The 16,335-nt window shown below is 38.8% G+C and overlaps 1 protein-coding gene across 4 annotated transcripts in view; it reads right to left on the reverse strand.

Moving 5' to 3' along the window:
• Positions 1–16,335, reverse strand: part of ITCH (itchy E3 ubiquitin protein ligase) — a 147,522-nt gene that overhangs the window by 128,304 nt on the left and 2,883 nt on the right. For 3 of the 4 annotated variants that reach the window (XM_047854672.1, XM_047854674.1, XM_047854673.1), the window contains exon 2: positions 15,112–15,188. The exons of the other annotated variant lie outside the window; for it this stretch is intronic. The gene's annotated coding sequence lies outside the window, so the exon portion shown is untranslated. The remainder of the gene's footprint in view (positions 1–15,111; positions 15,189–16,335) is intronic. 4 annotated transcript variants of the gene reach the window in all.

The following is a 16,335-nucleotide window of genomic DNA, read 5'->3' on the forward strand; positions in this document are numbered from 1 at the left end:
CAACCCAATATCCCTAAACAGGTAAACTGATAAACTGGTGCATTCATACCCTGGAATACTACTCAGCAACAAAAAGAAACAAACTACTGATATGTGCAACTTGGATGAATCTGGAAGGCACCAATCATACTGATTGAAACCAAGTCTCAAAAAGTTACATATGTATTATTCCATTTATGTGACAGTCTCCCAAAGACAAAATAATAGGGATAGATAACAAATCTGTGGCTGTGAAGAGTGGAGGGTGGATAGGACTACAAAATGAAGTACAAGGGAGGTTTCTGGCATGATGGAACTATTCTGTATCCTGCCTGCGGTGTTGCAAAAACCTATACATATGTTAAAGTTCATACAACTGTACACATACACACACAAAAGCCAATTTTACTGTATAATTATTTTTTAAGAGTTTTATTAAGTTTATTTATTTTGAAAGACGAGAGAGCATGCAAGCATACCTGTGTATAAATGAACAGTGGAGGGGCAGAGAGAGAATCCCAAGTAGGCTCCGCACTGTCAGCACAGAGCCCTATGTGGGTCTCGATCTCACCAACCCTGAGATCATGACCTGAGCTGAAATCAAGAGTCAGACACTTAACTAACTGAACCACCCAGATACCCCTATATGATGTTGTTGTTTTTTTAAGTAACATTTCAAACATTAAAAAAAAAAAGGGTACATAACCAATGTACTATGTTGAGAAGTGTCTCCCCCAAAATTTGTCTACCTGAAACCTCAGAATGTGACCTCACTTGGTCTTAAAGGGTCTTTGTAGATGTAATCAAGTTAAGATGAGGAGAACCTTATTTAAATGACTTATGACCTTGTAAGAAGAAAATTTGGACATAGAGACATGCACAGAATAAAGATAAGGTGATGACACACAGAATACCATATGAAGACAAAGGCAGAGATTGGAAAGAAGCATATACAAAGCCAAAGAATGCAAGGATCACCAACATCCATCAGAAGCTATGAGAGGCACAGCATAGATTCTCCCTTCTGATAAATTCTAACCCTGCTGACCCATTATTTTGGTCTTTTAGACTCCAATACTGTGATAGAATAAGGTTCCATTGTTTTAAAAACTAACCAGTGTGTATAACTTGTTAGAGCAATTCTAGGAAACTGCTACATCCTATGACTCTATTTAAATGACATTCTAGAAAAGGAAAAACTGTTGGGACAGAAAACATCAGTGCTTCCTAGAGGGATGCATGGGTGGCTCAGTGGGTTAAGCACCTGACTCTTGATCTCAGCTCAGGTCTTGACCTCAGGGTCCTGAGTTTAAGCCCCATGTTGGGCTCTGCGCTGGGAATGAAGTCTACTTAAAAAAAAAAAAAAAAAAAAAAATAGAGGCGCCTGGGTGACTCAATCAGTTGGGCGTCCGATTCTTGATTCTGGCTCAGGTCATGATCCCAGAGTTATGGGACTGTGCCCCACATCAGGCTCCAAGCTGGGCTTGAAGCCTGTTTAAGACTCTCTCTTCCCCCACCCTGCCCCTCTTCCTAGCTCCTGCTCTCTCTCTCTCTCAAACAAATAAACACAAAGGGCTACAAGACTGCAAATGTCTGCCAAAATTCAAAGACCTGTACACTACTAGAAAAGGATTAATTTTACTATGTGCAAGTTACATCTCAATAAACTTAAAAAAAATAAAAAAGTATTCTCACCGTGAATGACAAAAAAATGCTAATCTAGTTTCCACAATATAAAGGGGAAAAAAAATGACTCTAACTCTCCTAAGTATCTTGGGGAGATCTCTCGAGGACCCATTCTTCCTTTCCAGTACCTCCCTCCTACCTCCATATCTCACTGCTAAATTAACTTGTCTTTTCTAGTGTCCCTTTTATTTTATAATCTATCCTTCGTTAACCCCCTCTTCCTTCTCCTAACATTCAATTTTTAAAACAACTTCAACTTTGCCTCTATCTACAGCTTTAAAATTCATAAGATATAGAGATGAGATGGATACCTCTGCTTTAACTTCCTATCAAAAATAACTGACTTTTTACATGATTTTGAAAAAGCTTTCACAATCAAGTACAGTGATGTGGATACCTTCACCTGGTAAAACACTGACTTGAACCACTGAAGATATCAGTTTGAATCTAAGATACAGTACAATATTAAAATTATCTATTACCTCTTAGTCTGTCAGTTACAAAAAAAAAAAAACTTAAAATAGGGTCAGCTTTTTATCATTTGAGTAATGTTTACTATCACACTAGAAAAATGTGACAGAACGTCTAATGTAGAAAAGAGGTGTTAAAACATTGCCAGAGGTGAAAACTAACCTTAACATCTTCCTGAAAGGCAGTAGAAATAAAAATATGGAGAAAGGCACACTTTACAAGATCATTTCAGTAATATCTTGTCCCATAGGCAACAAACAGCAAACTAGCCTTATTTTAAAACATGTATCCTAATTATAGAAAAATAATTAAATAGTCAGGATATTATGAAATTTGCTTGTTTTCAGAAATAACATATCCAACATAATCAGCTATTTTTATAGGTCACATCTATTTTGACCCAGAAAACCTTCCAATAATTTATATGGACCTATAATTCTGAAAAGAAGCCACCAAAAAGACATTTCAGAAAACATATTAAGCCAGTAAGGAGAAAAACTGCTTGTTGAAGCACAAGTACAAAGAGCTAAAGTACACAGTGGTATTCAGAGAACTAAAACCTAATGAAGTCTAACTCTCAAACAGCCTTACTGAAGTACACAAGTATAGGCGTGCCTGGGTGGTTCAGTTGGTTAAGCGACCGACTTCAACTCAGGCCATGATCTCAGGGTTCATGGGTTGGAGCCCCGCCTCGGGCTCTGTGCTGACAGCTCAGAGCCTGGAGCCTGCTTCAGATTCTATCTCTCTCTCTGTCTCTCTCTCTTTTCCTCCTCCTCCTCCTCCTTCTCTCACTCTCAAAAATAAACAAACATCAAAAAATTTTTTTTCATAAAATAAAATACAGAAGTATACACTGCAACTGTAAACACTGAGTAGTCTCCTTTGGACAAGGCCACTTGACCATGTTCTCAAATCACCACTCAAGTGAAAGAGCTATGTATCAAAGCATGGGTTTTAAAAATTCTGTATTCATTTGCCATCCACTACTGTGAAGAATGGAGCCTCAATTCAGTTGAAAGTGGAACATGGAGGTGGTAACAGTTCTTGTGCATGCAACCAGTAGCCACACCACCCAGCTGGATTGAAAACTAGATCCTGCTCTCTCCAGTCACTGTAGCAGGGACTAACTAGAAGGAACAATGTTTAGATCCCATTCTCCACTAATGATAGCAAAGGAACTGAACTTGGTGTATGAGTTCCTGAAGGAATTGTAAGAGGGGGGTAAGAGTTCTTTGGGTTGGGCTAAAAGGTATATGCTCATTTCCATAACATTCTCAATAAGTGGGAATGAACTCAAACCCACGCGTGATGCGGAAAAGTTGCCTTCTTATTTACTGGAAAAAGTTACGTTAGCAGAGAGAGATGTAAACCATTCCCTCTCCCCCTCAAAAGTGACGCCTTGGCTCTGAACATCATGTGAATGATCTCAGATAAATGAAAGCTCCCTTCCCATTTTCCAACCAAGTGTATGGGTGTGTATCTAAAGCATATGCATCAAAAGATGATTATTTTATTCAAAGAGAAAACACAAAGGTATAACTTTCCTTTAAAAAAAAATTTTTTTTAACGTTTATTCATTTTTTTCAACGTTTATTTATTTTTGGGACAGAGAGAGACAGAGCATGAATGGGGGAGGGGCAGAGAGAGAGGGAGACACAGAATCGGAAACAGGCTCCAGGCTCTGAGCCATCAGCCCAGAGCCCGACGCGGGGCTTGAACTCACGGACCGCGAGATCGTGACCTGGCTGAAGTCGGGCACTTAACCGACTGCGCCACCCAGGCGCCCCCGGTTTATTCATTTTTTGATAGAGAGGGTATGAGTGGGAGAGGGACAGAGAGAGAGGGAGACACAGAATCTAAAGCAAGTTCCAGGCTCTGAACTGACAGCACAGAGCCCAATGCGGGGCTTGAACTCACGGACCATGAGATCATGACCTGAGCTGAAGTCGGACACTTAACTGACTGAGCCACCCAGGCACCCCCAAAGGTATAACTTCCAAGGTTCAATAGTATGACAACAGAATCTAAGGAAACTGGCACCAGAATCAAACTTTTAGCATTTATTTGCTGGTTTGAACTCTGTACCCACTACTTTAGAAGGTGATTTTCCCTCTGTTCTCTCAAACACCTAACAAATATTTTAATATTAACTACTATCACAAGTTATTTCCTGTTTTTGACTATCTACTGCTAGAGTTTCATGATTTGATATGCCACAATAAATATAACTACCATTGTGCTACAATAAATACTGCTCTCTTTTGCAAACAATGCTTGTGTGAAATTATACAACCTAATTACATATAAAGTTGAACTTCCTGGCTCCCAGGAAACTATGGTTTCTGACCATCTCTTAACACCCATGAATTGCCCTTAAAATACAAGATCCTGGGGCGCCTGGGTGGCATAGTCGGTTAAGCGTCCAACTTCAGCCAGGTCACGATCTCGCGGTCCGGGAGTTCGAGCCCCGCGTCAGGCTCTGGACTAATGGCTCGGAGCCTGGAGCCTGCTTCCGATTCTGTGTCTCCCTCTCTCTCTGCCCCTCCCCTGTTCATGCTCTGTCTCTCTCTGTCCCAAAAATAAATAAAAATGTTGAAGGAAAAAAAAAAAATTAAAAAAAAAAAATACAAGATCCTGATAGCCACCATCCCTCATCCTTCCAACAAACCTTTCTCAGATCATTTCTAAACATGATCTAAGAACTATCAAGTAAACTAGAGGCAATATTAATGAGTTACTGAGTAATATGTATGTAAACACTATAAACAAATTTATACACATTTTTATTTAAAGGAGCCAAAAAGCATTGTTACTCAAATTGTATCAAAAACCCAGAAAAAAATCACATAGAATCATTTACATCCAAGGGCCCTAAGTAATTGTGGGGGGAGGGGAGAAGAGAAAACTATCATTTACCCATTAGTAAATAAATAGGATTATAAAAGCAGAGCCAATTCTATACTCCAATTTGGGTCTGTAGGTTTTCACCTTAGTATTCTATCCAAAGACTACCGCCTCTATTTTGACTCCAAAAAGATGCTAAATAAAACTATTATTTCAAAGAAGTCAAAATATCAAACACATCTTATTTGTTCTTGTAAGTAAGCAAATGGAAATCCAAGAAAGTTAAATGGATTGCCCAGTCAGGCAAAGATTTCTTACACGTGACAATAAAAGTACCACCCATAAAAGAAAAAATTGAAAAATTAAGCCTCATCATGGGAATGCAAGCTGGTGTAGCCACTCTGGAAAACAGTAAGGTTCCTCAAAAAACTAAAAATAGAGCTACCCTATGACCCAGCAATTGCACTACTAGGCATTTATCCACGGGATACAGGTGTGCTGTTTTGAAGGGACACAGGCACCCCCATGTTTATAGCAGCACTATCAACAATAGCCAAAGGATGGAAAGATCCTAAATGTCCATCGATGGATGAATGGATAAAGAAGATGTGGTATATCTATACAATGGAGTATTACTTGGCCATCAAAAAGAATGAAATCTTGCCATTTGCAACTACGTGGATGGAGTTGGAGGGTACTATGCTAAGTGAAATTAGTCAGACAAAGATAAAAATCAGATGACTTCACTCATATGAGGACTTTAAGAGACAAAACAGATGAACATAAGGGAAGGGAAACAAAAATAATATAAAAACAGGGAGGGGGACAAAACAGAGGAGACTCATAAATATGGAAAACAAACTGAGGGTTGCTGGAGGGGTTGTGGGAAGGGGGATGGGCTAAGTGGGTAAGGGGCACTGGGGAATCTACTCCTGAAATCATTGTGGCACTAGATGCTTACTAATTTGGAAGTAAATTTAAAAAAATAAATCAATAAATTAAAAAAAAATTAAGCCTCATCAAAATTAGGAACTTCTACTTTTCAAAAGACACTATTAAGATAATGACAAGATAAGCAAAAGCTGGGAGAACATATTTGTAAAATACATACCTGATAGAGGATATATCCAGAATTTACATAAAACTCTTAAAACTCAATAACAACAATCCAATAAAAATGGACTGTCCAAAGTCAGAACAAAAGATGTGGCCCAAACCAGAGATCTCTAGCTTTGTTCAGTGTTCATGATTTAAAACCATGGTTCCAGGGCACCTGGGTGGCTCAGTCAGTTAAGTGACCAACTCTTGATTTCAACTACTGATTTTGGCTTAGGTCATGTTCTCACAGTTCATGAGATCAAGCCTGTGTTGTCAGCATGGAGCTTGCTTAGGGTTCTCTCTCTCCCTGTTTCTGTCCCTCTCTCTCTCTCAGAATAAGCATTTAAAAAATAAATAAAAATGAAACCATGGTTCCTTAAAGGTGCCAAAAAGATAACAGGAAAAGAAAATATACTTATGTCATTGCTACACTTGAACTTACTCAGGTTTGTCCTTTTCAAAATTAAGATGTATATCAAGTCTAGGATCACTCCTAACCTCCTCTTGTCTAAAACAAAAACAAAAAACCCTAATAAATAGCAGTCTCAAAGTAAGTAATCCCAAATCATTACATAACAAAAAGTTAAGAAGTGAGAGGTGCCTGGCTGGCTCAGTTGTTGAAGCATGTGACTCTTGATCTGGGTCAGGGTTGTGGGTTCAAGCTCTGCATTGGGTGCAGAGATTACTTAAAATATTAAAAAAAAAAAAAAAAAAAAATATCACTGAGGGGCACCTGACTGGCTCAGTAAGTAGAGCAAGCAACTCTCAATCTTGGGGTTGTGAGTTCGAGCTCCACGTTGGGTATGGAGATTACTTTTTAAAAGGTGAATGAGATTGAAATGATTAAAACAGGAATTACAAAAAGTAAAACCCTTCTTTGGATACCTCAAGCTTACTTGTATTTTCTCAGGCAAACAGTAACAGCAAGCCTCTTAGACAAGAATCAAATTTCTTTTAATAAGAAATTTTCCTTCTCTAAAATGAAAATTTTTTTAACGTCTATATTTTGAGAGTGAAAGAGAACACACACATCTGCAATGATGTGAGTGGGGGAAGGGCAGAGGGAGAGAGAGAATTCCAAGCAGTGCCTGCTACACAAGGGGCTCAAGCTCACAAATCGTGAGATCATGACCTGAGATGAAACAGAGTCATGACGCTTAACCAACTGAGCCACCCAGGTGCCCCTCTAAAATGAAATTTAAGTAACACAGGGACTTCTTTGCCTAAAAGCATAATCTTTCATAAATGTTTACCCCACCAAGTAAGTTGTTAAAAGAGAATACAGAACTCCAAAACTATAATGAAGGCTTTGCCCCAATCAACCTTTACCTTTCCAGAAAGCCCTACTTTTAACCTTGTATCATCAAACATTTACTAAGGGCCTATACATTGGAGAGAATGGTTCTTGTTGCTTTGCCAACAATAGGAAAGGAGAAGAGCAGTAGACTCAGAAACAGAAAAGATATGGACGGAAGCCTATAAAATAATTAAGACACCAAATCCAAACAACCCAATTAAAAAATGGGCAAAGGACTTGAGCAGACATTTCTCAAAAAATATACTAGCAGCTAGTAAGTACATGAAAAGACAATATCATTAATCATTAGAGAAATGAAAATCAAAACTACAAAGAGATACCTATTCACTCATTAGGATGATTATTTAAAAACAAAACAGAAAATAACAAATGTTGGTCTCAGTGTGGAAAACAGGAATTCTTGTGCACTGCCAGTGGGAATTTAAAATGGTATAGCTGCTATGGAAAACAGTATGGTGGTTCCTCAAAAAATTAAACACAGAATTACCACACGATCCCGGAATTCCATTTCTAGGGATATACCTAAAAATACTGACTCAGAACAGCACCCACATTCATAACATCATTATTCACAATAGCCAAAAGGTGAAAATAAGCTAAATGTCCATCAACAGATGAATGGATAAAATGTGGTACACACATAAAATATTAGCCTTAAAAAGGAATGAAATTCTGACACATGCTAACACATGAACCTGAAGACATGCAAAGTGAAACAAGCCAAACATAAAGGACAAATAATGTATGATTCCACTTACATGAGGTTCCTAAAATAGTCAAATTCTATACAGAGACAAAAAGTAGCATAATGGTTACCAGGGGTTGAGGGAAGGGGAATGGTTGAGTTATTTTTTAATATGCACTGAGTTTCAGTGAGATGATGAAAAACCTCTTGAGGATGCACAATGGTAATAGCTATACAACAAAGTGAATGTACTTAATGTCACTAAACTAAACACTTAAAAATGGTTGGGGCGCCTGGGTGGCTCAGTTGGTTAAGCGCCCAACTTTGGCTCAGGTCATGATCTCACGGTCTGTGGGTTCGAGCCCCATGTTGGGCTCTGTGCTGACAGCCTGGAGCCTGCTTTGGATTCTGTGTCTCCCTCTCTCTCTGCCCCTCCCCCACTTGTGCTCTCTCTCAAATAAATGTTAAAAAAATTTTTTTGTAAATGCTCAAAATGGTCAATTTTATGTCATGTATATTTTACCACAGTAAGAAACAAACAAAAAATAATTAGGACGGATAAGTTCATCATTTTCATTGTTACTCCAGATGAAAATATCAATTTATATGGTAAAATAAACTTACAGGGCTGACTGAACATAAGCACTCCATTGTTTCATTCCCTCCTGAAACACCAGCAAAACAAAATAAAGAAATACAGTAAAAAACCCTCAAGGACAAAGACAAAGGGCAAGGAGATAACAGCAGATAAAAGCAACACTCTAGGGGCGCCTGGGTGGCGCAGTCGGTTAAGCGTCCGACTTCAGCCAGGTCACGATCTCGCGGTCCGTGAGTTCGAGCCCCGCGTCAGGCTCTGGGCTGATGGCTCAGAGCCTGGAGCTTGTTTCCGATTCTGTGTCTCCCTCTCTCTCTGCCCCTCCCCCGTTCATGCTCTGTCTCTCTCTGTCCCAAAAATAAATAAACGTTGAAAAAAAAAGCAACACTCTAGACAAAGAAAAGCCGTAGTAACTAAGTTCTGCACATTTCAATATATATATTGAATACAGTTTTTAATTAAGACCTGTAGTAAATATCTTTCCTCCAAAAAAAACTTAAGAACAGAAAAAGATAATCTGGGATTTCCTTTTGACTACTGACTTTCCACAGAAACAAATGCAGCTAATCCCTCTCTCGTGTTCCTCGCCTTCCCACTTCCAAAGCTATCTATAATTAAATGAATCACCTGGAAATCCCTTTCAATATTCAGAATAAATGAATTCCAAAAACTAGGTTAGACCATGCTTACAAAAAAAAAATCTCTTCTCCATAAATGAGACTTAGATTTAGCTCAAATCTATTCACCCTACTGCTGCATCTCTCTGACGGCAGCAACTTTTTGTACTTTTCAGAGGTTCGGTTCAGTACTTTTATTCATCAATGAGGGAAATATTGCTGCATCTCAAATATTCTTAATACTCAGGCTACATCTAACATACTATTCAGCTTACTTACAAAAAGCCTACTTAGAATAACTACATTTGGCATTTTAGCCAAGGAATAACTTCCCTGCAACATGTCACAAAAATTTTCATGAGAAACTATAAACAAGCCAAAAGACCTAGTGAAAATAAAATCCTAAAAATCACTTTCTAAAGTTATACAGGATACACATTCCACCTTTCTACAACATTTATCAGTTTCTTTAAACATTCTAGATCATGAATTAATTATCATGTCAAGTTTCTGCAGCAAAATTCTGTATCTTTGCCACGAGCACGCTATTTGTCAGTGTTTCCAAACTTTGGTAAATACAAAAATTCCACGTATAAAGTCTAATGAAACTTAATAGAGGTTAACAGAGATCACCAAAAATCCAAAACTAGAAATGTGGTAAGCAGCTAAACTACTTTGTTTCCTCTTTTATCTATTCTACTTGTGCAAGCCAGGAAATCATAAGACTATGTATGTGATCCATCAATAAGGAGGGTGCTGGGGCTGAGAGAGTGATAAAGCAAGATCCATAACATGAAAAAGGAGGGATAATAGTATTATCTTCACGTATCCCAGTTTTTACAAAAGAATGAATAGGGGAAAAGCTTTCACAATTGGCCCTCTTTATCTACTGCAGGGTCCCACTGTCACAGGGTGACCCATATATATGCTTTTGTGTCTTATACAATCTTTTGTCCCTTCCTTTTCATTCCCACTATCACCTACCTCCCTAGCCTCGTCACCTTGCCTCCAGACACTACCAACCCTAGTAAATTCTGTAGACCTCAATATTACCTAATAAATTGCCATAAAATACCATTTTATCCTGTCAGTCAATAGGACTTAAGGTTATCGCAAAACAAGAAGTCTGGTCTTTTAACTTTTCCAAGCTTTCTTGTATTACCAGGCCCACATACAGCCTCTTCAAACTAATCTAAACTCCAACTAATCTACTCACTGTACTACTACCATCTGAAGTCCATTCCGGTCTCCATACCTTTGCCCATTCTGAATTCCACTCTTAAATAACTTTCCTCCTCCTCTCTGCCTTAATAATTATTCTGCATACTTCTCATTCAGCCCTAGACTGCTCTGAGGTATTGCATGAACTGTTTTAAAACTTTATGTGGGTAAGGACTTTCTTCCCAGAAGGCAGGGAACATGGGTTATGATGCAAAAAGTCAAGCCCCAGAACAGAGGTTGCAAAGTGGCAACCCATAAGACAAATCCTACCCACAGTGGTGATTTGCTTGGCCCACAGTGTTTATATTATGATTTCAAAAGTTGCCAATGTTAAAAAAGTAAATAAATAAAAGGTTTCTCACAAAACCTAGATTCCCTGCTTCTGTTTAGAAAAAAAAGATATTCAGGCCACACTTGGTCCTGTACTCCCCACTAGGTCAATAGTGAACCGATACCGAATTACACTTTTTTTAAATGTTTATTTATTTATTTTGAGAAGGAGGGAGAGAGAGAGAGGGCACGCACATGAGCAGAGGAGAGTCAAAGAGACAGGAAGAGAGAGAATCCTAAGCAGGCTTCAGGCTCTGTCAGCACAGAGCCTGGAGTCTGCTTCAGATTCTGTGTCTCCCTGTCTGCCTGCCCCTCCCCTGCTCACACTTTGTCTGTCTGTCTGTCTGTCTGTCTGTCTCTCTCTCTCTCAAAAATAAACAAACATTTAAAAAAAAAAAGTTGGACGCTTAACCAACTGAGCCACCCGAGCACCCCATGAATTAATGTATTTTTTTATTGGTTAAAATGGTCAATTTTACCTTTAACTTTTTATTTATTTTTTTTTTCAACATTTATTTATTTTTGGGACAGAGAGAGACAGAGCATGAACAGGGGAGGGGCAGAGAGAGAGGGAGACACAGAATCGGAAGCAGGCTCCAGGCTCTGAGCCATCAGCCCAGAGCCTGACGCGGGGCTCGAACTCCCGGACCGCGAGATCGTGACCTGGCTGAAGTCTGACGCTTAACCGACTGCGCCACCCAGGCGCCCCCTACCTTTAACTTTTTAAAAGGATAAACCAAAGGAGCGCCTGGGTGGCTCAGTTGAGCGTCCGACTTCAGCTCAGGTCATGATCTCCCTGTCCGTGAATTCGAGCCCCGTGTCAGGCTCTGTGCTGACATCTCAGAGCCTGGAGCCCACTTCGGACTCTGTCTCCCTTTCTTTCTGCCCCTCCCCTACTTGCTCTCTGTCTCTCTCTCAAAAATAAGTAAATGTTAAACACATTTTTTAATAAAATAAATAAAAAATTAAAAGGTAAGCCAAAGCTACTTAACAGCTACCTCATTAGAGGAACATGAATTCCCTAGTTCACTTAATCCCGACCTGATCATTACTATTTAAAATGTTCATTTAGCCCTTATAGGCATTTAAATTTACAATGCTCACCCTAGATAAGCTTACTTTATGAATTAATGAATTGAGACAATAATTTTAAGACAAGGTTGGTAGGAATGATAATAACAATAGCAACTAATACTTGAACCAACTATTGTGCAAGCAAAAATACATTATCTTATTTAATCCACACAACCATATATAGTAATATGCTATTACTATTCCCAATTTACAGATGAGGAACTTGCCCAAAGTCATCCTCCAATGCATGGTAGAGCCAAAATTCAAAACCAAACTCCAGTACACATTGTTAACCCCTACAATATGACTCCTTTCGAGTAGCATCCTCTCCTCTGTGACTAACTGGATTCCCTGGAACAACTAATCAAGGCTAAATTATAGATCTTACTCTTTCTCTGAATGAATAAGAAGCAAACCAAAGTCCACCTAAACATGCCATCCAGATGGCATTTGGATATTTTCCATATCTTAAAAGAAAAATGTCTCTGTCACTGACAGAAAAAACGTCAGATCCAATAAAATATACATTTTCGCAGAAAGCAAGTATGTTATCAAACATTTCTGGAGTGTGGCAAGATCAAATATGCATATGAATTCTTAGATTAAAACCATGAAGTGATGATACAGTATAAAACTTCCTGGGACAGAAGGGAAAATTAGGGTAAGCAGTTTCCAGATGTGAAAAAATACTCAAACTTTCTTGAGGGCAGGGACTGCTTTTTTTTTCAGCATGTGTCTCTACAATACATAGCACAGAGCAGCACTTAGCACATATTCAATTATATTAAAGGAAGCAAAAGACTAAAGTTAGTACTTTAAACTGCAATGCAGTGTGATCTTCATTATAGTATTTATCACCTTGCTTTTTATAATAATTACTGGTAAGGAGCACCTGGGTGGCTCAGTCGGTTAAGTGTCTGACTTCGGCTCAGGTCATGATCTCACAATCCTGGGATCCATGTCAGGCTAAGTGCTGGGCTGGGTGTAGAGTCGGCTTGAGATTCTCTCTCTCTCTCCCTTTCTCTCTGCCCCTCCCCTCCATAAATAAATAAACATTAAAAAAAAAAAAAAAACTGGGTGAGGCCCCTGGGTGGCTCAGTCTGTTAAGCTTCAGGTCACGATCCTTCAGGTCAGAATCTCGTGGTAAATGGGTCCCTGCTGACAACCCAGAGCCAGGAGCCTGCTTTGGATTCTGTGTCTCCCTCTCTCTCTGCTCCTCCCCAAACTGTGCTAAGATAAAATAAAAATTTTAAAATTTTTCAATAAAAATAAAAAATTTTTAAAGAAGACTTCCATTTCTTTAAAAAAAAAAAAAAAAAGATATTTCTAAGGCCTATCGTATATTGTGATATCAAGAAAGCCCTAAAAAATTAGTGAGTCAGCCCATGAAACACAAAATATAATCAAAGAGTGAGCTAGAAGAAAACTGAGAGATCATCATGTTCAATACCTTTAATAGACAAGTGAGGTAGTGGAGGCCCAGGGATTTAAGTGAATTGCCCAAGACTACAGAACTAAGTAACAAGTAATACCAAGGATAGAACCCAGGTCTCCTGAATGTTGCCCTAGTTTTCTTTCCACAAAGAACTATTCTGTGAGCTCAGGATGCAGTGGATACTTTTCGAAATATTTTAAAGATACTTGGTATGGAGAATGATCTTTCCCAACACATAACTTTTTGTGAGGTATTACATCACCATTAAAGAAATGAAAGCTGCCTTGTTCCTTTGCTGCAGATAACACCATCTCCTCCCCCCCCCCCTTTTCTTTGCTCTATGTATTTTTCATTTTCATGTATTTCCTTTCATTATTTTTGAGAATTCTTACCATGTCTTGTTTATCTACTTTCCCTCTTAGCCACTTCCTTTCCTACTATCTTTCACAAAGCTCCCCCTATCTCCTTCCTTTCTCTCCATAATTATAAAAAAGAACAGAGTAAGCACACATTTTTTAATAGCAATGGCCATGGACACCATAACAAGCAAATCATAGTCTTGGTCTCTAAGCATTTACAGGACAATCAACAAAAATATAAATTAACACAAAGGGTCACACAGAGGTATGAATAAACACTGATGTTTATGGTGAAGAAAGGAATCTAAGTATGGATAGGACATTTATATGAAGAGAAGTGGTAATGATAACAAAGAGCCGCAAGGTTAGAGTGAGGCAAGTGAAAGGGACAACTCTTTGTCCTATTCAGCTTTCTCACCTACCAATTCATTAGTTCTACTTCATTCACTCCTTATTCTCTTCCTGTTTGACTGTTATCATGCTCTACTTTTCTTTCTTATCCAGTAGTCTTCCTTTTCTCTCTCCTGATCCTTTAAAGTGAATTTGTCCTGTTCTCATGTTTTCCTTCTCAGTATTACTGCCAATTACTGTCCTTGTAGACTCAGGTAATGTCTTAAGTTGTAAATTCATTTTTTTCTAAAGCTTTAACTTGTATTATTTTATTTGAGCCTCACAACAATGTCAGAAAAGCAGGTAGAAATCAATACATCTATTTTACAGATATAAAAACTGAGTCCAGGCAAGATTAAATAACTTGTCAAAAGTCAGTCTGTCAGTGGCAGAATCAAATCAGAACCCCAGACCTTTTCTTTCCAAGTCCTCTAATCTTTTTCCGCTTCATCATGTTGCCTTCTTTTTACTTACACTTTTTAACTGTACACCTGCACATATCTGGACAAGAATACGCAGAATAAATGTTTATAAAACAGCGCTAAGTAGGAAAAGTATATGTTCAAGAAAACTAGAAAAACAGAGAAGTCAAGGACGCTGGGTTTGGCTCATTCAGTTAAATGTCCAACTCCTGATTTCTGCTCAGGTCATAATCTGACATCATGGTTATGAGATCAAGCCCCACAGTACACTCAGTGCAGAGCTTGGAGCAGGCCTGGGATTCTCTCTCTCCCTCTCTCTCTACCCTTCCCCCGCAAATTCATTCTCTCTCTCTCAAATAAATAAACTTAAAAAAGAAAAAAAAAGTCAGAGCACCTAAAGTAAGGGCAAAGTGTGGCTCACAGGCTAATGCTTATAGAGGAGACTCGGTTTCAGATCCAAGTGGAAACTGCCTATTTCTTCAACATCCTCTTTCACCTACCTCCCTCCCCACAGCAGTTATATGACCAGAGCTCACCCTCTGCACCATTCCTGCCCCCCAATCTCTTTCACAGGCCTGCCACCATACCTGAAGTTCTCACAGCTGGAGTCACTTCTTTGGGTTAAGGCGTTGTCTCCAGAAGGCCACTGTTAAATGCATGTTACCTGAGAGGGGAAGGAGGGTCCATTAACACGTTATTCCTATGGTTAAACATATCAGATTAGCAATGACCTTGGGAACCTGACAACACAATGTCTTTTTAAGTTTCATGGAAAAGGGGTACCTGGCTGGCTCATTTGGTAGAGCATGTGACTCTTAATCTTGGGGTCATGAGTTCATGCCCTATGTTGGGCACAGAGATTACTTGAAAAAAATAATAAAAGTTTCATGGGATAGATCATTGGGGGAGGGGGGATAGATAGTTTTTGATAGGGCAGGCAGGATAAAGTGAGTCAAGGGGAAAAGGACCCAAACATAGTATGGGGATGAAGTCCACCTGGCTATGATGTCTACATGACAAAATGAGGATGGCAATATAAGCATATACTCTAACTATTGGGGTCACTGTAGGGATGATCCCTGCAATTTGGGAGGCTCCTAGGGATAGGAAAAGAAAAAGCACTTCAAGGATCAGAGTATAGTCAGTTCTGAATGCAAAAGAGCTGAAGTGGCAGCACTTTTCCAAATACAGAGCACTGCTAAACAGAAGGAAGAACAGCTCCTAGTTAATGACTACTAGTTGTGAGGCTAGTTTCCAACCCAGTATTTTTAGCTGAGGGCCGATCTACTAACCAGATAATGCTGTAATTCAATTCTGCAAACCCCCCACCTGCTAATTTATATTGACTCAAAACTAGCTTCATGTACAGCTACAAAAACCAACATGCCTTTACTAAGCGCTTATTATGAGCCTAGAATTTGGCGAAATGCTGTAAGTATGAAAGAAAGAAAGAAAGAAAGAAAAGAAAGTCAGTCAGTTATATACTTTTGCCTTAACTCACATAAAGGAAACCAATCCCCAAACCTAAAACTGAGAGAATGGTAAGAAACAAGGAAGTGAAAAAAAAAAACAGAAAACAAAAAAACCACAAACAGGTGACTACTTCCTATCAGTACTAACAACAAATGTCTTAAGTCAGAATAAATACAACAATATTTACTTCTAGGCCAAAGTTCTTTGTCAAACTTTTACCTAAACAGTCAAGAGACACAGGCTAGAAATACCCTTTTTCTTTTAGTCTGATACCAAAAGCTCTTTAGCAGCACACATTCATCTTGATAACACTGGAGAATAACAAACTAAGAGTTACA

Source organism: Prionailurus viverrinus, chromosome A3 (assembly GCF_022837055.1).
Source record: "Prionailurus viverrinus isolate Anna chromosome A3, UM_Priviv_1.0, whole genome shotgun sequence".
Classification (NCBI taxonomy): domain Eukaryota; kingdom Metazoa; phylum Chordata; class Mammalia; order Carnivora; family Felidae; genus Prionailurus; species Prionailurus viverrinus.